Here is a 19,795-nt window from a genome sequence, read left to right on the forward strand (position 1 = left end):
AGGGATCTTTGAAATCAACAGTACCGCTCTTTTATTGACATGTGAAGGTTCAAATTTGTAATGGTTAGCACTCTGGACTCTGAATCCAGCAAGCTGAGTTCAAGTCTTAGTAGAACCTTTAATCTATTCTCCTAAATTCTTCAATATATCTCTTCATTTCAGGGCAAGTTAATGGACAATAACGTGAAATTTGGCGCAAGTATAAGGCTGCCTGTTTTTTCACCAACATACTGGGGTCCCTGAGAGGATCTGTGGTATAATTATTTGACATTGTTCCATGCACATCGATGACATTATTCTTTGAGAAATTTTGGACCCTCTACTGGGAACTCGTCAAAGAGAAAGAGTTTCTGTAGTGTAGTGGTTATCACGTTTGCTTCACACGCAAAAGGTCTCTGGTTCGAAACCAGACAGAAACAGTTTTTTTAGGTTATCCTCTTCACAATGTGTAGTGACACATCAAGTCTTCCTATAATGTGAAGGATTATATGGCAATCAACTGTAATGCAGGGATCTTTGAAATCAAGTGTACCACTCATTTATTGACATGTGAAGGTTCTATGGTGTAATGGTTAGCACTCTGGACTCTGAATCCAGAAATCTGAGTTCAAGTCTCAGTAGAACCTTTTGTCTTTTCTCCTAAATTCTTCAATATATCTTTTCATTTCCTGGCTAGTTAATGGAGTATAAAGTGAAATTTGGCACAAGTATAAGTCTGCCCGTTTTTTCACCAACATACTGGGGTCTCTGAGAGGATCTGTGGTATAATTATTTGACATTGTATCATGCCCAACGATGACATTATTCTTTTAACAGATTTTGAACTCTCTACCCGGAACTCTCCAAAAAGAAAGAGTTTCTGTAGTGTAGTGGTTATCACGTTTGCTTAACACGCAAAAGGTCTCTGGTTCGAAACCAGACAGAAACAGATCTTGTAGGTTATTATATTCACCATTTGTAGTGAGACAGCAAGTCTTCCTGTTATGTGATGGTTCATATATCAATCGACTTTAATGCAGGGATCTATGAAATCGAGTCTACTTCTCTTCAGTTGACACATGAAGGTTCTATGGTCTAATGGTTAGCACTCTGGACTCTGAGTTCAAGTCTCAGTAGAACCTTTTGTCCTATCTCCTAATTTCATCAATATATCTTTTCATTTCCTGGCTAGTTAATGGAGTATAAAGTGAAATTTGGCACAAGTATAAGTCTGCCCGTTTTTTCACCAACATACTGGGGTCTCTGAGAGGATCTGTGGTATAACTATTTGACATTGTATCATTCCCAACGATGACATTATTCTTTTAACAGATTTTGAACCCTCTACCCAGAACTTTTCAGAGAGAAAGAGTTTCTGTAGTGTAGTGGTTATCACGTTTGCTTCACACGCAAAAGGTCTCTGGTTCGAAACCAGACAGAAACAGTTTTTTTAGGTTATGCTCATCACAATGTGTAGTGACACATCAAGTCTTCCTGTTATGTGATGATTCATATATCAATCGACTTTAATGCAGGGTTCTACGAAATCAAGTCTACTTCTCTGTAGTTGACACATGAAGGTTCTATGGTGTAATGGTTAGCACTCTGGACTTTGAATCCAGAGATCTGAGTTCAAGTCTCAGTAGAACCTTTTGTCTTTTCTCCTAAAGTCTTCAATATATCTTTTCATTTCCTGGCTAGTTAATGGAGTATAAAGTGAAATTTGGCACAAGTATAAGTCTGCCCGTTTTTTCACCAACATACTGGGGTCTCTAAGAGGATCTGTGGTATAACTATTTGACATTGTTCCATGCACATCGATGACATTATTGTTTAACAGATTTTGAACCCTCTACCCGGAACTCTTCAGAGAGAAAGAGTTTCTGTAGTGTAGTGGTTATCACGTTTGCTTCACACGCAAAAGGTCTCTGTTTAGAAACCAGACAGAAACCGTTTTTTTTAGGTTATCCTCTTCACAATGTGTAGTGACACATCAAGTCTTCCTATAATGTGAAGGATTATATGGCAATCAACTGTAATGCAGGGATCTTTGAAACCAAGTGTACCACTCATTTATTGACATGTGAAGGTTCTATGGTGTAATGGTTAGCACTCTGGACTCTGAATCCAGAGATCTGAGTTCAAGTCTCAGTAGAACCTTTTGTCTTTTCTCCTAAATTCTTCAATATATCTTTTCATTTCCTGGCTAGTTAATGGAGTATAAAGTGAAATTTGGCACAAGTATAAGTCTGCCCGTTTTTTCACCAACATACTGGGGTCTCTGAGAGGATCTGTGGTATAATTATTTGACATTGTATCATTCCCAACGATGACATTATTCTTTTAACAGATTTTGAACTCTCTACCCGGAACTCTTCAAGAAGAAAGAGTTTCTGTAGTGTAGTGGTTATCACGTTTGCTTAACACGCAAAAGGTCTCTGGTTCGAAACCAGACAGAAACAGTTTTTTTAGGCTATGCTCTTCACAATGTGTAGTGACACATCAAGTCTTCCTGTTATGTGATGATTCATATATCAATCGACTTTAATGCAGGGTTCTACGAAATCGAGTCTACTTCTCTTCAGTTGACACATGAAGGTTCTATGGTGTAATGGTTAGCACTCTGGACTCTGAATCCAGAGATCTGAGTTCAAGTCTCAGTAGAACCTTTTGTCCTATCTCCTAATTTCATCAATATATCTTTTCATTTCAGGGCAAGTTAATGGACTGTAACGTGAAATTTGGCAGAAGAATAAGGCTGCCTGTTTTTTCACCAACATACTGGGGTCTCTGAGAGGATCTGTGGTATAATTATTTGACATTGTATCATGCCCATCGATGACATTATTCTTTTAACAGATTTTGAACCCTCTACCCGGAACTCTTCAAAAAGAAACAGTTTCTGTAGTGTAGTGGTTATCACGTTTGCTTCACACGCAAAAGGTCTCTGGTTCGAAACCAGACAGAAACAGATCTTGTAGGTTATTATATTCACCATTTGTAGTGAGACAGCAAGTCTTCCTGTTATGTGATGGTCCGTATATCAATCGACTTTAATGCAGGGATCTATGAAATCGAGTCTACTTCTCTTCAGTTGACACATGAAGGTTCTATGGTCTAATGGTTAGCACTCTGGACTCTGAGTTCAAGTCTCAGTAGAACCTTTTGTCCTATCTCCTAATTTCATCAATATATCTTTTCATTTCAGGGCAAGTTAATGGACTATAACGTGAAATTTGGCAGAAGAATAAGTCTGCCTGTTTTTCCACCAACATACTGGCTCTCTGAGAGGATCTGTGGTATAATTATTTGACATTGTATCATGCCCAACGATGACATTATTCTTTTAACAGATTTTGAACTCTCTACCCGGAACTCTTCAGAGAGAAAGAGTTTCTGTAGTGTATCGGTTATCACGTTGGCTTCACTCGCAAAAGGTCTCTGGTTCGAAACCAAACAGATCTTGTAGGTTATTATATTCACATTGTGTAGTGACACATCAAATCTTACTGTTATGTGAAGGATTATATGGCAATCAACTGTAATGCAGGGATCGTTGAAATCAAGTCTACTACTCCTTAATTGAAACTTGAAGGTTCTATGGTGTAATGGTTAGCACTCTGGACTCTGAATCCAGCAAGCTGAGTTCAAGTCTTAGTAGAACCTTTAGTCTATTCTCCTAAATTCTTCAATATATCTCTTCATTTCAGGGCAAGTTAATGGACAATAACGTGAAATTTGGCGCAAGTATAAGGCTGCCTGTTTTTTCACCAACATACTGGGGTCCCTGAGAGGATCTGTGGTATAATTATTTGACATTGTTCCATGCACATCGATGACATTATTCTTTGAGAAATTTTGGACCCTCTACTGGGAACTCGTCAAAGAGAAAGAGTTTCTGTAGTGTAGTGGTTAACACGTTTGCTTAACACGCAAAAGGTCTCTGGTTCGAAACCAGACAGAAACAGTTTTTTTAGGTTATCCTCTTCACAATGTGTAGTGACACATCAAGTCTTCCTGTTATGTGATGGTTCATATATCAATCGACTTTTATGCAGGATTCTACAAAATCAAGTCTACTTTTCTTTGGTTGACACATGAAGGTTCTATGGTGTAATGGTTAGCACTCTGGACTTTGAATCCAGAGATCTGAGTTCAAGTCTTAGTAGAACCCTTGGTCCTTTCTCCTAATTTCATCAATATATCTTTTCATTTCAGAGCAAGTTAATGGACTATAACGTGAAATTTGGCACAAGTATAAGGCTGCCTGTTTTTTCACCAACGTCCTGGGGTCTCTGAGAGAATCTGTGGTATAACTATTTGACATCGTATCTTGCACATTGATGACATTATTCTTTTAACAGATTTTGAACTCTCTACCCGGAACTCTTCAGAGAGAAAGAGTTTCTGTAGTGTATCGGTTATCACGTTGGCTTCACTCGCAAAAGGTCTCTGGTTCGAAACCAAACAGATCTTGTAGGTTATTATATTCACATTGTGTAGTGACACATCAAATCTTACTGTTATGTGAAGGATTATATGGCAATCAACTGTAATGCAGGGATCGTTGAAATCAAGTCTACTACTCCTTAATTGAAACTTGAAGGTTCTATGGTGTAATGGTTAGCACTCTGGACTCTGAATCCAACAATCTGAGTTCAAGTCTCAGTAGAACCTTTTGTCTTTTCTCCTAAATTCTTCAAAATATTTTTTTATTTCCTGGCTAGTTAATGGACCATAATGTGTAAACTGGCACAAGTATAAGTCTCCCCGTTTGTTCACCAATATACTGGGGTCTCTGAGAGGATTTGTGGTATAACTACTTGACATTGTATCATGCCCATCGATGACATTATTCTTTAAAAGATTTTGAACCCTCTACCTGGAACGCTTCAGAGAGAAAGAGTTTCTGTAGTGTAGTGGTTATCATGTTTGCTTCACACGCAAAAGGTCTCTGGTTTGAAACCAGACAGAAACATATCTTGTAGGTTATTATATTCACAATGTGTAGTGAGACAGCAAGTCATCCTGTTATGTGATGGTTCACTTATCAATTGACTTTAATGCAGGGATCTTTGAAATCAAGTCTACTTCTCTTTAGTTAACACTTGAAGGTTCTATGGTGTAATGGTTAGCACTCTGGACTCTGAATCCAGCAAGCTGAGTTCAAGTCTTAGTAGAACCTTTAGTCTATTCTCCTAAATTCTTCAATATATCTCTTCATTTCAGGGCAAGTTAATGGACAATAACGTGAAATTTGGCGCAAGTATAAGGCTGCCTGTTTTTTCACCAACATACTGGGGTCCCTGAGAGGATCTGTGGTATAATTATTTGACATTGTTCCATGCACATCGATGACATTATTCTTTGAGAAATTTTGGACCCTCTACTGGGAACTCGTCAAAGAGAAAGAGTTTCTGTAGTGTAGTGGTTATCACGTTTGCTTCACACGCAAAAGGTCTCTGGTTCGAAACCAGACAGAAACCGTTTTTTTAGGTTATCCTCTTCACAATGTGTAGTGACACATCAAGTCTTCCTATAATGTGAAGGATTATATGGCAATCAACTGTAATGCAGGGATCTTTGAAATCAAGTGTACCACTCATTTATTGACATGTGAAGGTTCTATGGTGTAATGGTTAGCACTCTGGACTCTGAATCCAGAGATCTGAGTTCAAGTCTCAGTAGAACCTTTGGTCCTATCTCCTAATTTCATCAATATATCTCTTCATTACAGGGCAAGTTAATGGACTATAACATGAAATTTGGCGCAAGTATAAGGCTACCCGTTTTTTCAAAAACATACTGGGGTCCCTGAGAGGATCTGTGGTATAACTATTTGACATTGTTCCATGCACATCGATGACGTTATTGTTTAACAGATTTTGAACTCTCTACCCAGAACTCTTCAAAAAGAAAGAGTTTCTGTAGTGTAGTGGTTATCATGTTTGCTTAACACGCAAAAGGGCTCTGGTTCGAAACCAGACAGAAACAGATCTTGTAGGTTATTATATTCACCATTTGTAGTGAGACAGCAAGTCTTCCTGTTACGTGATGGTTCATATATCAATCGACTTTAATGCAAGGTTCTACGAAATCAAGTCTACTTCTCTGTAGTTGACACATGAAGGTTCTATGGTGTAATGGTTAGCACTCTGGATTTTAATCCAGAGTTCTGAGTTCAATTCTCAGCAGAACCTTTTGTCTTTTCTCCTAAATTCTTCAATATATCTTTTCATTTCCTGGCTAGTTAATGGAGTATAAAGTGAAATTTGGCACAAGTATAAGTCTGCCCGTTTTTTCACCAACATACTGGGGTCTCTAAGAGGATCTGTGGTATAACTATTTGACATTGTTCCATGCACATTGATGACATTATTCTTTTAACAGATTTTTAACCCTCTACCCGGAACTCTTCAGAGAGAAAGAGTTTCTGTAGTGTAGTGGTTATCACGTTTGCTTAACACGCAAAAGGTCTCTGGTTCGAAACCAGACAGAAACAGATCTTGAAGGTTATTATATTCACCATTTGTAGTGAGACAGCAAGTCTTCCTGTTATGTGATGGTTCATATATCAATCGACTTTAATGCAGGGTTCTACGAAATCAAGTCTACTTGTCTTTGGTTGACACATGAAGGTTCTATGGTCTAATGGTTAGCACTCTGGACTTTGAATCCAGAGATCTGAGTTCAAGTCTCAGTAGAACCTTTTGTCTTTTCTCCTAAATTCTTCAATACATCTTTTCATTTCCTGGCTAGTTAATGGAGTATAAAGTGAAATTTGGCACAAGTATAAGTCTGCCCGTTTTTTCACCAACATACTGGGGTCTCTGAGAGGATCTGTGGTATAACTATTTGACATTGTTCCATGCACATCGATGACATTATTGTTTAACAGATTTTGAACCCTCTACCCGGAACTCTCCAAAAAGAAAGAGTTTCTGTAGTGTAGTGGTTATCACGTTTGCTTAACACGCAAAAGGTCTCTGGTTCGAAACCAGACAGAAACAGATCTTGTAGGTTATTATATTCACCATTTGTAGTGAGACAGCAAGTCTTCCTGTTATGTGATGGTTCATATATCAATCGACTTTAATGCAAGGTTCTACGAAATCAAGTCTACTTCTCTGTAGTTGACACATGAAGGTTCTATGGTGTAATTGTTAGCACTCTGGACTTTGAATCCAGAGATCTGAGTTCAAGTCTCAGTAGAACCTTTTGTCTTTTCTCCTAAATTCTTCAATATATCTTTTCATTTCAGGGCAAGTTAATGGACTGTAACGTGAAATTTGGCAGAAGAATAAGGCTGCCCGTTTTTTCACCAACGTCCTGGGGTCTCTGAGAGGATCTGTGGTATAACTATTTGACATTGTATCATGCCCATTGATGACATTATTGTTTAACAGATTTTGAACCCTCTACCCAGAACTTTTCAGAGAGAAAGAGTTTCTGTAGTGTAGTGTTTATCACGTTTGCTTCACACGCAAAAGGTCTCTGGTTCGAAACCAGACAGAAACAGTTTTTTTAGGTTATGCTCATCACAATGTGTAGTGACACATCAAGTCTTCCTGTTATGTGATGATTCATATATCAATCGACTTTAATGCAGGGTTCTACGAAATCAAGTCTACTTCTCTGTAGTTGACACATGAAGGTTCTATGGTGTAATGGTTAGCACTCTGGACTTTGAATCCAGAGATCTGAGTTCAAGTCTCAGTAGAACCTTTTGTCTTTTCTCCTAAATTCTTCAATATATCTTTTCATTTCCTGGCTAGTTAATGGAGTATAAAGTGAAATTTGGCACAAGTATAAGTCTGCCCGTTTTTTCACCAACATACTGGGGTCTCTAAGAGGATCTGTGGTATAACTATTTGACATTGTTCCATGCACATCGATGACATTATTCTTTTAACAGATTTTGAACCCTCTACCCGGAACTCTTCAAAAAGAAAGAGTTTCTGTAGTGTAGTGGTTATCACGTTTGCTTCACACGCAAAAGGTCTCTGGTTAGAAACCAGACAGAAACCGTTTTTTTTAGGTTATCCTCTTCACAATGTGTAGTGACACATCAAGTCTTCCTATAATGTGAAGGATTATATGGCAATCAACTGTAATGCAGGGATCTTTGAAATCAAGTGTACCACTCATTTATTGACATGTGAAGGTTCTATGGTGTAATGGTTAGCACTCTGGACTCTGAATCCAGAAATCTGAGTTCAAGTCTCAGTAGAACCTTTTGTCTTTTCTCCTAAATTCTTCAATATATCTTTTCATTTCCTGGCTAGTTAATGGAGTATAAAGTGAAATTTGGCACAAGTATAAGTCTGCCCGTTTTTTCACCAACATACTGGGGTCTCTGAGAGGATCTGTGGTATAATTATTTGACATTGTATCATGCCCAACGATGACGTTATTCTTTTAACAGATTTTGAACTCTCTACCCGGAACTCTCCAAAAAGAAAGAGTTTCTGTAGTGTAGTGGTTATCACGTTTGCTTAACACGCAAAAGGTCTCTGGTTCGAAACCAGACAGAAACAGATCTTGAAGGTTATTATATTCACCATTTGTAGTGAGACAGCAAGTCTTCCTGTTATGTGATGGTTCATATATCAATCGACTTTAATGCAGGGTTCTACGAAATCAAGTCTACTTGTCTTTGGTTGACACATGAAGGTTCTATGGTCTAATGGTTAGCACTCTGGACTTTGAATCCAGAGATCTGAGTTCAAGTCTCAGTAGAACCTTTGGTCCTATCTCCTAATTTCATCAATATATCTCTTCATTACAGGGCAAGTTAATGGACTATAACATGAAATTTGGCGCAAGTATAAGGCTACCCGTTTTTTCAAAAACATACTGGGGTCCCTGAGAGGATCTGTGGTATAACTATTTGACATTGTTCCATGCACATCGATGACGTTATTGTTTAACAGATTTTGAACTCTCTACCCAGAACTCTTCAAAAAGAAAGAGTTTCTGTAGTGTAGTGGTTATCATGTTTGCTTAACACGCAAAAGGGCTCTGGTTCGAAACCAGACAGAAACAGATCTTGTAGGTTATTATATTCACCATTTGTAGTGAGACAGCAAGTCTTCCTGTTATGTGATGGTTCATATATCAATCGACTTTAATGCAGGGTTCTACGAAATCAAGTCTACTTCTCTTTGGTTGACACATGAAGGTTCTATGGTCTAATGGTTAGCACTCTGGACTCTGAGTTCAAGTCTCAGTAGAACCTTTTGTCCTATCTCCTAATTTCATCAATATATCTTTTCATTTCAGGGCAAGTTAATGGACTATAACGTGAAATTTGGCAGAAGAATAAGTCTGCCTGTTTTTCCACCAACATACTGGGCTCTCTGAGAGGATCTGTGGTATAATTATTTGACATTGTATCATTCCCAACGATGACATTATTCCTTTAACAGATTTTGAACCCTCTACCCAGAACTCTTCAGAGCGGAAGAGTTTCTGTAGTGTAGTGGTTATCACGTTTGCTTCACACGCAAAAGGTCTCTGGTTCGAAACCAGACAGAAACAGTTTTTTTAGGTTATGCTCTTCACAATGTGTAGTGACACATCAAGTCTTCCTGTTATGTGATGATTCATATATCCATCGACTTTAATGCAGGGTTCTACGAAATCAAGTCTACTTCTCTGTAGTTGACACATGAAGGTTCTATGGTGTAATGGTTAGCACTCTGGACTTTGAATCCAGAGATCTGAGTTCAAGTCTCAGTAGAACCTTTGGTCCTTTCTCCTAATTTCATCAATATATCTTTTCATTTCAGGGCAAGTTAACGGACTATAACGTGAAATTTGGCACGGGTATAAGTCTGCCCGTTTTTTCACCATCATATTGGGGTCTCTGAGAGGATCTGTGGTATAACTATTTGACATTGTTCCATGCACATCGATGACATTATTGTTTAACAGATTTTGAACAATCTACCCGGAACTCTTCAGAGAGAAAGAGTTTCTGTAGTGTAGTGGTTATCACGTTTGCTTCACACGCAAAAGGTCTCTGGTTAGAAACCAGACAGAAACCGTTTTTTTAGGTTATCCTCTTCACAATGTGTAGTGACACATCAAGTCTTCCTATAATGTGAAGGATTATATGGCAATCAACTGTAATGCAGGGATCTTTGAAATCAAGTGTACCACTCATTTATTGACATGTGAAGGTTCTATGGTGTAATGGTTAGCACTCTGGACTCTGAATCCAGAAATCTGAGTTCAAGTCTCAGTAGAACCTTTTGTCTTTTCTCCTAAATTCTTCAATATATCTTTTCATTTCCTGGCTAGTTAATGGAGTATAAAGTGAAATTTGGCACATGTATAAGTCTGCCCGTTTTTTCACCAACATACTGGGGTCTCTGAGAGGATCTGTGGTATAATTATTTGACATTGTATCATGCCCAACGATGACATTATTCTTTTAACAGATTTTGAACTCTCTACCCGGAACTCTCCAAAAAGAAAGAGTTTCTGTAGTGTAGTGGTTATCACGTTTGCTTAACACGCAAAAGGTCTCTGGTTCGAAACCAGACAGAAACAGATCTTGTAGGTTATTATATTCACCATTTGTAGTGAGACAGCAAGTCTTCCTGTTATGTGATGGTTCATATATCAATCGACTTTAATGCAGGGATCTATGAAATCGAGTCTACTTCTCTTCAGTTGACACATGAAGGTTCTATGGTCTAATGGTTAGCACTCTGGACTCTGAGTTCAAGTCTCAGTAGAACCTTTTGTCTTTTCTCCTAAAGTCTTCAATATATCTTTTCATTTCCTGGCTAGTTAATGGAGTATAAAGTGAAATTTGGCACAAGTATAAGTCTGCCCGTTTTTTCACCAACATACTGGGGTCTCTAAGAGGATCTGTGGTATAACTATTTGACATTGTTCCATGCACATCGATGACATTATTGTTTAACAGATTTTGAACCCTCTACCCGGAACTCTTCAGAGAGAAAGAGTTTCTGTAGTGTAGTGGTTATCACGTTTGCTTCACACGCAAAAGGTCTCTGTTTAGAAACCAGACAGAAACCGTTTTTTTTAGGTTATCCTCTTCACAATGTGTAGTGACACATCAAGTCTTCCTATAATGTGAAGGATTATATGGCAATCAACTGTAATGCAGGGATCTTTGAAACCAAGTGTACCACTCATTTATTGACATGTGAAGGTTCTATGGTGTAATGGTTAGCACTCTGGACTCTGAATCCAGAGATCTGAGTTCAAGTCTCAGTAGAACCTTTTGTCTTTTCTCCTAAATTCTTCAATATATCTTTTCATTACCTGGCTAGTTAATGGAGTATAAAGTGAAATTTGGCACAAGTATAAGTCTGCCCGTTTTTTCACCAACATACTGGGGTCTCTGAGAGGATCTGTGGTATAATTATTTGACATTGTATCATTCCAAACGATGACATTATTCTTTTAACAGAGTTTTGAACTCTCTAACCCGGGGGAAAACTCTCAAAAAGAAAGAGTTTTCCTGTAGTGTAGTGGGTTATCACGTTTGCTTACACGCAAAAGGTCTCTGGTTCGAAACCAGGAACAGGAAACAGTTTTTTAGGCTATGCTCTTCACAATGTTGTAGTGACACATCAAGTCTTCCTGTTAGTGTATGATCATATATCAATCGACTTTAATGCAGGGTTCTACGAAATCGGAAGTCTACTTCTCTCTTCAGTTTGACACATGAAGGTTCCTATGGTGTTAATGGTAGCACTCTGGACTCTGAGTTCAAGTCCTCAGTAGAAACCTTTTGTCCTATCTCCTATTTCATCAATATATCTTTTCATTTCCTGGCTAGTTAATGGAGTATAAAGTGAAATTTGGCACAACGCCCCCTAAGTTAATACATCGGCTGTATCTCCTCGACGCATCGACCGATCTGCACCAGATTTTTTGACAGTCGTCGGGGAGCGCCGCCGAACGCATTCACGCGTGTCGCCCGGTGGACGGGCGTGGAAAATGCGCGACAGCTTCTGCGGCGGCTAGCGGGCGGCGGTGCTGGAAACTGCGGCAGAGCTTCTGCGGTGGGGAGTTGGCTGCGGCTCTGGAAATCGTGCGAGAGCTTCTGCGGTGGCCGGAACCCCCACGGTGGCCAATAGGCCGGAGCGGCGCTTGCTGCGAGGGCCGCCCGAGGCTGCTTGCAGCTTTAATTATTATTACGATTCTTCCCACCTCTTCGTGTGCCTTTTTGGGGGCTTTATCATATTCAAAAACTCACCAAACTTGGCGGTCGCAACTAGAAAATTTAAAAATTTTGAATTTTAAGGTTGTCGCAAAAATCGCAAAAAAAATTGCTGAACGGCAGCAACTAGCAATTTTCTGTTGACACAATGGTATGAACGTACTTCATCGTAGAGACATGAAATTTGGTACACTTGTAGAGCTCACCAAAAGACTCAGAACTTACATTTAATGTTATAAGCCAACTATCACAGAAAGTCGGCCATTTTGTATTGAACGTCCATTTTTTTCCTCGATTTTGACGTTTACAGCCTTCGTATTTGATCGAACTCCTCCTAGGGATTTCGATTGATCGGCTTCAAACTCGGTCAGTCTGATCATAAGGCATGTTTGATTTAAAGTTATCAAATTGGTGAGTTTTGGAGCATGTTGAAGGGGGGTTAGCAGGGGTCAAAGTTCACCTACTCGCCATGAAACACGAAACTCTTATATTTCCTATACAAAAACACATAGAGGGACCAAACTTTCAGTGATTGATCGTCATCGGGTGCCCTACACTACCCTATGGTCAAATGATGACATCACTTAGGCCACGCCCCCTGAGAACAGGAAGTGTCATGTTTTACTGTGAACGGTCGCTATCTTAGCCCTTTGACCTAATCAACATGAAACTGTGTCCAGAGACAGAAGACATGTTGGTGTGTTGAGGATTCCAACCCTGACCGGCTTTGACATAGCAGGTGGGCGTGGCGGCGTGGCGAAGTGACCTGTAACGCCGTTGCCATACGTTTGGCTCTGAATTCCACAATTTCGGGCCCAGCTGCTCCAAACTCACTAGGATGGATCCTTATCCACCCACCGACAGGAATTCATAACAAAATCTGGTGGGCGTGGCCTAATTTCTCTATAGCGACCCCTAGAGTATTTTAAATGAACAGCCCCAAGCCATGCTTAAACCTAGAATTACGAAACTTGGTACACATGTGTATCTTGTCGGGACGTACAAAAAAGTCTCTTAGAGCCATGCTCTAAACCCAACAGGAAGTCGGCCATTTTAGATTGAATTTCATTTGACCTCGATTTTGACGTTTACAGCATTCGTATTTGATCGAACTCCTCCTAGGGATTTCGATTGATCGGCTTCAAACTCGGTCAGTCTGATCATAAGGCATGTCTGATTTAAAGTTATCAAATTGGTGACTGTATGAGCTTGCTGAAGGGGGGTTAGCAGGGGTCAAAGTTCACCTACTCGCCATGAAACACGAAACTCTTATATATCCTGCACAGAAACTCACAGAGACACCAAATTTTCAGTTATTGATCAACAATAGGTGTCCTAAAATACCCTGTGGTGAAATTATGACATCGCTTAGGCCACGCCCCCTGAGAACAGGAAGTGTCATGTTTTACTGTGAACGGTCGCTATCTTAGCCCTTTGACCTAATCAACATGAAACTGTGTCCAGAGACAGAAGACATGTTGGTGTGTTGTGGATTCAAGCCCTGACCGGCTGCGATGAAGCAGCTGGCTGTGGCGGCGTGGCGAAGTGACCTGTAACGCCGATGCCATACGTTTGCTTCTAGATTCCACATGTTTCGACCGAGCTGCACCAAACTTGGCCTCAGTGATGCTGTTGTGATGCCTGACAATGCTATGTCATCATATTATGACGTCATCTAAGCCCCGCCCCCTCAGAATGAATTAGAGAGTTCTTCTGTGTAATTACTTAATAAACAGTACATGTTCGTCGTTTGTAGGGCAATGCTGCCCTCTGCTGGCCACTGAAATAGTTTCATTATTTCAGTAATTCGACACCAGAGGGCAGCATTGCCCTGCAGATGAAATTCTTCGATTTTGTAATACACAGGAAAAAATGAAAAATTGGTATTTCTAACACAAAAACTCACAGAGACTCCAAACTTTCAGAGATTGATCGTCATCAGGTGGCCTACAATACCATATGGTCAAATGATGACATCACGTAGGCCACGCCCCCTGAGAACAGGAAGTGTCATGTTTTACTGTGAACGGTCGCTCTCTTAGCCCTTTGACCTAATCAACATGAAACTGTGTCCAGACACAGAAGACATGTTGGTGTGTTGAGGATTCCAACCCTGACCGGCTTTGAGATAGCAGCTGGGCGTGGCGGCGTGGCGAAGTGACCTGTAACGCCGATGCCATACTTTTGCTTCTAGATTCCACATGTTTCGACCGAGCTGCACCAAACTTGGCTTGAGTGATGCTGGTGTGATACCTGAAAATTCTATGTCATCAGATTATGACGTCATCTAAGCCCCGCCCCCTCAGAACAGGAAGTGCTATTTTTTTCCTTGGAAACTTTCATCTATGGCTCTCTTGACCTAATCAAGGTGATTCTGTGTTGGATGACAGATAGGAAGTTGGTCTCGCTTGCTTTAAAGTGCCAAGAGTTTTCAATGGCGGCAACGCCGTTCGTATACGTTTGCCTCTACATTCCACATATTTTGACCGAGCTGCATCAAACTTGGCCTGAGTGATCCTGGAGGCTTGCCCGTCAATCCTACGTCATCACATTATGACGTCATCTAAGCCCCGCCCCCTCGGAACCGGAAGTGCCGTTTTTTTCCTTGGAAAGCTCTGTTTATGGCTCTCTTGACCTAATCAAGGTGATTCTGTGTTGGATGACAGATAGGAAGTTGGTCTCGCTTGCTTTAAAGTGCCAAGAGTTTTCAATGGCGGCAACGCCGTTCGTATACGTTTGCCTCTACATTCCACATATTTTGACCGAGCTGCATCAAACTTGGCCTGAGTGATCCTGGAGGCTTGCCCGTCGATCCTACGTCATCACATTATGACGTCATCTAAGCCCCGCCCCCTCGGAACCGGAAGTGCCGTTTTTTTCCTTGGAAAGCTCCGTTTATGGCTCTCTTGACCTAATCAAGGTGATTCTGTGTTGGATGACAGATAGGAAGTTGGTCTCGCTTGCTTTAAAGTGCCAAGAGTTTTCAATGGCGGCAACGCCGTTCGTATACGTTTGCCTCTACATTCCACATATTTTGACCGAGCTGCATCAAACTTGGCCTGAGTGATCCTGGAGGCTTGCCCGTCAATCCTACGTCATCACATTATGACGTCATCTAAGCCCCGCCCCCTCGGAACCGGAAGTGCCGTTTTTTTCCTTGGAAAGCTCTGTTTATGGCTCTCTTGACCTAATCAAGATGATTCGGATGATAAACTCTGTCAATGCTCACTGCTGGCTGAACCGTGTGGGCGTGGCCAAATGGCGAATATCAGTCCCTCGCCATATACATACGTTTGGCTCTAATTCACACATGGATCATCCGATTGGCGCCAAACTGGATATGTATGATCTTTGTTCACCTCTAAAGAACCCAACGAGTTTGAGATGTAATTTGGCTCCACTGCGCCCCCTAAGTTAATACATCGGCTGTGTCTCCTCGAGGCATCGACCGATCTGCACCAGATTTTTGACAGTGGTCGGGGAGCGCTGCCGAACGCATTCACGCATGTCGCCTGGTGGACGGGCGTGGAAAATGCGCGACAGCCTCTGCGGTGGCTAGCGGGCGGCGGTGCTGGAAACTGCGGCAGAGCTTCTGTGGTGGGGAGTTGGCTGCGGCTCTGGAAATCGTGCGAGAGCTTCTGCGGTGGCTGGAACCCCCGCGGTGGCCAATAGGCCGGAGCGGCGCTTGCTGCGAGGGCCGCCCGAGGCTGCTCGCAGCTTTAATTATTATTCTGCCCCCCTCTTCGTGTGCCTTTTTGGGGGCTTTATCATATTCAAAAACTCACCAAACTTGGCGGTCGCAACTAGAAAATTTAAAAATTTTGAATTTTAAGGTTGTCGCAAGAATCGCAAAAAAAATTGCTGAACGGCGGCAACTAGCAATTTTCTGTTGACACAATGGTATGAACGTACTTCATCGTAGAGACATGAAATTTGGTACACTTGTAGAGCTCACCAAAAGACTCAGAACTTACATTTAATGTTATAAGCCAACTATCACAGAAAGTCGGCCATTTTGTATTGAACGTCCATTTTTTACCTCGATTTTGACGTTTACAGCCTTCGTATTTGATCGAACTCCTCCTAGGGATTTCGATTGATCGACTTCAAACTCGGTCAGTCTGATCATAAGGCATGTTTGATTTAAAGTTATCAAATTGGTGAGTTTTGGAGCATGTTGAAGGGGGGTTAGCAGGGGTCAAAGTTCACCTACTCGCCATGAAACACGAAACTCTTATATTTCCTATATAAAAACACAAAGAGGGACCAAACTTTCAGTGATTGATCGGCATCGGGTGCCCTACAATACCCTATGGTCAAATGATGACATCACTTAGGCCACGCCCCCTGAGAACAGGAAGTGTCATGTTTTACTGTGAACGGTCGCTATCTTAGCCCTTTGACCTAATCAACATGAAACTGTGTCCAGAGACAGAAGACATGTTGGTGTGTTGTGGATTCCAACCCCGACCGGCTTTGACATAGCAGGTGGGCGTGGCGGCGTGGCGAAGTGACCTGTAACGCCGTTGCCATACGTTTGGCTCTGAATTCCACAATTTCGGGCCCAGCTGCTCCAAACTTACTAGGATGGATCCTTATCCACCCACCGACCGGAATTCATAACAAAATTTGGTGGGCGTGGCCTAATTTCTCTATAGCGACCCCTAGAGTATTTTAAATGAACAGCCCTAAGCCATGCTTTAACCTAGAATTACGAAACTTGGTACACATGTGTATCTTGTCAGGACGTACAAAAAAGTCTATTAGAGCCATGGTCGAAACCCAACAGGAAGTCGGCCATTTTGTATTGAAGGTCCATTTTGGACCTCGAGTTTGACGTTTACAGCCTTTGCATTTGATCGAACTCCTCCTAGGGATTTCGATTGATCGGCTTCAAACTCGGTCAGTCTGATCATAAGGCATGTCTGATTTAAAATTATCAAATTGGTGACTGTCTGAGATTGCTGAAGGGGGGTTACCAGGGGTCAAAGTTCACCTACACGCCATGAAACACGAAACTCTTATATTTCCTATACAAAAACACATAGAGGGACCAAACTTTCAGTGATTGATCGTCATCGGGTGCCCTACAATACCCTATGGTCAAATGATGACATCACTTAGGCCACGCCCCCTGAGAACAGGAAGTGTCATGTTTTACTGTGAACGGTCGCTATCTTAGCCCTTTGACCTCATCAACATGAAACTGTGTCCAGAGACAGAAGACATGTTGGTGTGTTGTGGATTCAAGCCCTGACCGGCTGCGATGAAGCAGCTGGGTGCGGCGGCATGGCGAAGTGACCTGTAACGCCGATGCCATACGTTTGCTTCTAGATTCCACATGTTTCGACCGAGCTGCACCAAACTTGGCTTGAGTGATGCTGGTGTGATACCTGAAAATTCTATGTCATCAGATTATGACGTCATCTAAGCCCCGCCCCCTCAGAACAGGAAGTGCTATTTTTTTCCTTGGAAACTTTCATCTATGGCTCTCTTGACCTAATCAAGGTGATTCTGTGTTGGATGACAGATAGGAAGTTGGTCTCGCTTGCTTTAAAGTGCCAAGAGTTTTCAATGGCGGCAACGCCGTTCGTATACGTTTGCCTCTACATTCCACATATTTTGACCGAGCTGCATCAAACTTGGCCTGAGTGATCCTGGAGGCTTGCCCGTCAATCCTACGTCATCACATTATGACGTCATCTAAGCCCCGCCCCCTCGGAACCGGAAGTGCCGTTTTTTTCCTTGGAAAGCTCTGTTTATGGCTCTCTTGACCTAATCAAGGTGATTCTGTGTTGGATGACAGATAGGAAGTTGGTCTCGCTTGCTTTAAAGTGCCAAGAGTTTTCAATGGCGGCAACACCGTTCGTATACGTTTGCCTCTACATTCCACATATTTTGACCGAGCTGCATCAAACTTGGCCTGAGTGATCCTGGAGGCTTGCCCGTCGATCCTACGTCATCACATTGTGACGTCATCTAAGCCCCGCCCCCTCGGAACCGGAAGTGCCGTTTTTTTCCTTGGAAAGCTCTGTTTATGGCTCTCTTGACCTAATCAAGGTGATTCTGTGTTGGATGACAGATAGGAAGTTGGTCTCGCTTGCTTTAAAGTGCCAAGAGTTTTCAATGGCGGCAACGCCGTTCGTATACGTTTGCCTCTACATTCCACATATTTTGACCGAGCTGCATCAAACTTGGCCTGAGTGATCCTGGAGGCTTGCCCGTCGATCCTACGTCATCATATTATGACGTAATCTAAGCCCCGCCCCCTCGGAACTGGAAGTGCCGTTTTTTTCCTTGGAAAGCTCCGTTTATGGCTCTCTTGACCTAATCAAGATGATTCGGATGATAAACTCTGTCAATGCTCACTGCTGGCTGAACCGTGTGGGCGTGGCCAAATGGCGAATATCAGTCCCTCGCCATATACATACGTTTGGCTCTAATTCACACATGGATCATCCGATTGGCGCCAAACTGGATATGTATGACCTTTGTTCTGCTCTAAAGAGCCCAACGGGTTTGAGATGTAATTTGGGGAAAATGCGCGACAGCTTCTGCAGCGGCTAGCGGGCGGCGGTGCTGGAAACTGCGGCAGAGCTTCTGCGGTGGGGAGCGGGCTGCGGCTCTGGAAAACGCGCGAGAGCTTCTGCGGTGGCCGGAACCCCCGCGGTGGCCAATAGGCCGGAGCGGCGCTTGCTGCGAGGGCCGCCCGAGGCTGCTTGCAGCTTTAATTAATGTTATAATTGGATTATTCTTCTGAAATTTGAGTTGTACTTTGTCTATTCTGTTTTGGTGGCTCTCGTGTGACATGAAAAGCATTTGGCCCATGAATTTTTTTTTTTTTTCTTTGTCACAATTAGACAAATTTCAGATCATAAAACTAATTATAGCATCAGACTAAGTTCTAAGTAATTATTTCTGTAGATAAGGGATAAACCCATGGACACCAACCTGACAAAATCTTAACAACTGCCATGAAGCATTTACCATAACAGGTACTGAATAATTAGATTGCTATGGGAACGCTTTTGGATCATCTTAGCTTGTAAAATTGTTTTAATCTTGCCACCCTAGATAATGTTTTGAACCTGTTTGAGGCTATCCCACAGAATTTCAGTTGTATTGAAGTCCAGACATTCACTCAGTCATTCTGAAACCTGTAATTTAGTTTTGTTGGGTTTTTCAGAGGTGGACTTGCTGGTGTGCTTCATTGTCCTGCTGCATAAGACTAGCACAATTTACATACAGAGCACAAACTGATGGCCAGATATTCAGTATAAGGATTTTCTAGAGACAAGAAGTCATGGCTTCATCAGCTATGCCTATCAGGTATGTCGTGAAACAGCACTGCCGCCCCAGACTATCACACTGACGTCAAGATGTTTAACTACAGGTCTGAAGTTCTTTGTTGTTGTTGTTAGTTTTACACCAGATGTAATGAGAAGCTCAATTTCACAGCCTCCTTCAAAATATTAAAGATGTAAGTCTTGATAATGCATTTTTGATGAATATGTGATGTTCTGTATCGCAAACAGTATTTTTTGCTCTGGTACTCTTCGATAGGTGTCAGTCATGACTTTACCTGAGTGTGTATGTGCATTTTTTTTTCTG

The 19,795-nt window shown here is 41.6% G+C and overlaps 35 non-coding genes across 35 annotated transcripts; all 35 read left to right on the plus strand.

Annotated features, from left to right (window-relative positions):
- The first annotated feature begins 346 nt into the window (after positions 1-346).
- Positions 347-419, plus strand: trnav-cac (transfer RNA valine (anticodon CAC)). The gene has a single exon. It is a non-coding gene; the product is annotated as a tRNA-Val (tRNA).
- A 135-nt stretch (positions 420-554) lies between these two features.
- On the plus strand, positions 555-626 carry trnaq-cug (transfer RNA glutamine (anticodon CUG)). The gene has a single exon. It is a non-coding gene; the product is annotated as a tRNA-Gln (tRNA).
- Positions 627-855: 229 nt separating this feature from the next.
- Positions 856-928, plus strand: trnav-aac (transfer RNA valine (anticodon AAC)). Its single transcript has one exon. It is a non-coding gene; the product is annotated as a tRNA-Val (tRNA).
- A 422-nt stretch (positions 929-1,350) lies between these two features.
- Positions 1,351-1,423, plus strand: trnav-cac (transfer RNA valine (anticodon CAC)). The gene has a single exon. It is a non-coding gene; the product is annotated as a tRNA-Val (tRNA).
- A 135-nt stretch (positions 1,424-1,558) lies between these two features.
- On the plus strand, positions 1,559-1,630 carry trnaq-uug (transfer RNA glutamine (anticodon UUG)). The gene has a single exon. It is a non-coding gene; the product is annotated as a tRNA-Gln (tRNA).
- A 437-nt stretch (positions 1,631-2,067) lies between these two features.
- On the plus strand, positions 2,068-2,139 carry trnaq-cug (transfer RNA glutamine (anticodon CUG)). Its single transcript has one exon. It is a non-coding gene; the product is annotated as a tRNA-Gln (tRNA).
- A 229-nt stretch (positions 2,140-2,368) lies between these two features.
- On the plus strand, positions 2,369-2,441 carry trnav-aac (transfer RNA valine (anticodon AAC)). The gene has a single exon. It is a non-coding gene; the product is annotated as a tRNA-Val (tRNA).
- Positions 2,442-2,576: 135 nt separating this feature from the next.
- On the plus strand, positions 2,577-2,648 carry trnaq-cug (transfer RNA glutamine (anticodon CUG)). The gene has a single exon. It is a non-coding gene; the product is annotated as a tRNA-Gln (tRNA).
- Positions 2,649-2,877: 229 nt separating this feature from the next.
- Positions 2,878-2,950, plus strand: trnav-cac (transfer RNA valine (anticodon CAC)). The gene has a single exon. It is a non-coding gene; the product is annotated as a tRNA-Val (tRNA).
- Positions 2,951-3,573: 623 nt separating this feature from the next.
- trnaq-cug (transfer RNA glutamine (anticodon CUG)) lies at positions 3,574-3,645 on the plus strand. Its single transcript has one exon. It is a non-coding gene; the product is annotated as a tRNA-Gln (tRNA).
- Positions 3,646-3,873: 228 nt separating this feature from the next.
- On the plus strand, positions 3,874-3,946 carry trnav-aac (transfer RNA valine (anticodon AAC)). The gene has a single exon. It is a non-coding gene; the product is annotated as a tRNA-Val (tRNA).
- A 135-nt stretch (positions 3,947-4,081) lies between these two features.
- Positions 4,082-4,153, plus strand: trnaq-uug (transfer RNA glutamine (anticodon UUG)). Its single transcript has one exon. It is a non-coding gene; the product is annotated as a tRNA-Gln (tRNA).
- Positions 4,154-4,584: 431 nt separating this feature from the next.
- Positions 4,585-4,656, plus strand: trnaq-cug (transfer RNA glutamine (anticodon CUG)). Its single transcript has one exon. It is a non-coding gene; the product is annotated as a tRNA-Gln (tRNA).
- Positions 4,657-4,884: 228 nt separating this feature from the next.
- trnav-cac (transfer RNA valine (anticodon CAC)) lies at positions 4,885-4,957 on the plus strand. The gene has a single exon. It is a non-coding gene; the product is annotated as a tRNA-Val (tRNA).
- A 135-nt stretch (positions 4,958-5,092) lies between these two features.
- trnaq-cug (transfer RNA glutamine (anticodon CUG)) lies at positions 5,093-5,164 on the plus strand. The gene has a single exon. It is a non-coding gene; the product is annotated as a tRNA-Gln (tRNA).
- Positions 5,165-5,392: 228 nt separating this feature from the next.
- On the plus strand, positions 5,393-5,465 carry trnav-cac (transfer RNA valine (anticodon CAC)). The gene has a single exon. It is a non-coding gene; the product is annotated as a tRNA-Val (tRNA).
- Positions 5,466-5,600: 135 nt separating this feature from the next.
- trnaq-cug (transfer RNA glutamine (anticodon CUG)) lies at positions 5,601-5,672 on the plus strand. The gene has a single exon. It is a non-coding gene; the product is annotated as a tRNA-Gln (tRNA).
- Positions 5,673-5,900: 228 nt separating this feature from the next.
- On the plus strand, positions 5,901-5,973 carry trnav-aac (transfer RNA valine (anticodon AAC)). The gene has a single exon. It is a non-coding gene; the product is annotated as a tRNA-Val (tRNA).
- A 435-nt stretch (positions 5,974-6,408) lies between these two features.
- Positions 6,409-6,481, plus strand: trnav-aac (transfer RNA valine (anticodon AAC)). Its single transcript has one exon. It is a non-coding gene; the product is annotated as a tRNA-Val (tRNA).
- Positions 6,482-6,616: 135 nt separating this feature from the next.
- On the plus strand, positions 6,617-6,688 carry trnaq-uug (transfer RNA glutamine (anticodon UUG)). Its single transcript has one exon. It is a non-coding gene; the product is annotated as a tRNA-Gln (tRNA).
- Positions 6,689-6,916: 228 nt separating this feature from the next.
- On the plus strand, positions 6,917-6,989 carry trnav-aac (transfer RNA valine (anticodon AAC)). Its single transcript has one exon. It is a non-coding gene; the product is annotated as a tRNA-Val (tRNA).
- Positions 6,990-7,124: 135 nt separating this feature from the next.
- On the plus strand, positions 7,125-7,196 carry trnaq-uug (transfer RNA glutamine (anticodon UUG)). The gene has a single exon. It is a non-coding gene; the product is annotated as a tRNA-Gln (tRNA).
- Positions 7,197-7,424: 228 nt separating this feature from the next.
- trnav-cac (transfer RNA valine (anticodon CAC)) lies at positions 7,425-7,497 on the plus strand. Its single transcript has one exon. It is a non-coding gene; the product is annotated as a tRNA-Val (tRNA).
- Positions 7,498-7,632: 135 nt separating this feature from the next.
- Positions 7,633-7,704, plus strand: trnaq-uug (transfer RNA glutamine (anticodon UUG)). The gene has a single exon. It is a non-coding gene; the product is annotated as a tRNA-Gln (tRNA).
- Positions 7,705-7,933: 229 nt separating this feature from the next.
- On the plus strand, positions 7,934-8,006 carry trnav-cac (transfer RNA valine (anticodon CAC)). The gene has a single exon. It is a non-coding gene; the product is annotated as a tRNA-Val (tRNA).
- A 136-nt stretch (positions 8,007-8,142) lies between these two features.
- On the plus strand, positions 8,143-8,214 carry trnaq-cug (transfer RNA glutamine (anticodon CUG)). The gene has a single exon. It is a non-coding gene; the product is annotated as a tRNA-Gln (tRNA).
- A 229-nt stretch (positions 8,215-8,443) lies between these two features.
- trnav-aac (transfer RNA valine (anticodon AAC)) lies at positions 8,444-8,516 on the plus strand. The gene has a single exon. It is a non-coding gene; the product is annotated as a tRNA-Val (tRNA).
- Positions 8,517-8,651: 135 nt separating this feature from the next.
- On the plus strand, positions 8,652-8,723 carry trnaq-uug (transfer RNA glutamine (anticodon UUG)). The gene has a single exon. It is a non-coding gene; the product is annotated as a tRNA-Gln (tRNA).
- A 228-nt stretch (positions 8,724-8,951) lies between these two features.
- On the plus strand, positions 8,952-9,024 carry trnav-aac (transfer RNA valine (anticodon AAC)). The gene has a single exon. It is a non-coding gene; the product is annotated as a tRNA-Val (tRNA).
- Positions 9,025-9,446: 422 nt separating this feature from the next.
- trnav-cac (transfer RNA valine (anticodon CAC)) lies at positions 9,447-9,519 on the plus strand. The gene has a single exon. It is a non-coding gene; the product is annotated as a tRNA-Val (tRNA).
- A 135-nt stretch (positions 9,520-9,654) lies between these two features.
- On the plus strand, positions 9,655-9,726 carry trnaq-uug (transfer RNA glutamine (anticodon UUG)). The gene has a single exon. It is a non-coding gene; the product is annotated as a tRNA-Gln (tRNA).
- Positions 9,727-9,954: 228 nt separating this feature from the next.
- Positions 9,955-10,027, plus strand: trnav-cac (transfer RNA valine (anticodon CAC)). The gene has a single exon. It is a non-coding gene; the product is annotated as a tRNA-Val (tRNA).
- Positions 10,028-10,162: 135 nt separating this feature from the next.
- On the plus strand, positions 10,163-10,234 carry trnaq-cug (transfer RNA glutamine (anticodon CUG)). Its single transcript has one exon. It is a non-coding gene; the product is annotated as a tRNA-Gln (tRNA).
- Positions 10,235-10,463: 229 nt separating this feature from the next.
- On the plus strand, positions 10,464-10,536 carry trnav-aac (transfer RNA valine (anticodon AAC)). Its single transcript has one exon. It is a non-coding gene; the product is annotated as a tRNA-Val (tRNA).
- Positions 10,537-11,166: 630 nt separating this feature from the next.
- Positions 11,167-11,238, plus strand: trnaq-cug (transfer RNA glutamine (anticodon CUG)). The gene has a single exon. It is a non-coding gene; the product is annotated as a tRNA-Gln (tRNA).
- Positions 11,239-19,795: the final 8,557 nt, after the last annotated feature.

Source organism: Xiphophorus hellerii, chromosome 20 (assembly GCF_003331165.1).
Source record: "Xiphophorus hellerii strain 12219 chromosome 20, Xiphophorus_hellerii-4.1, whole genome shotgun sequence".
Classification (NCBI taxonomy): domain Eukaryota; kingdom Metazoa; phylum Chordata; class Actinopteri; order Cyprinodontiformes; family Poeciliidae; genus Xiphophorus; species Xiphophorus hellerii.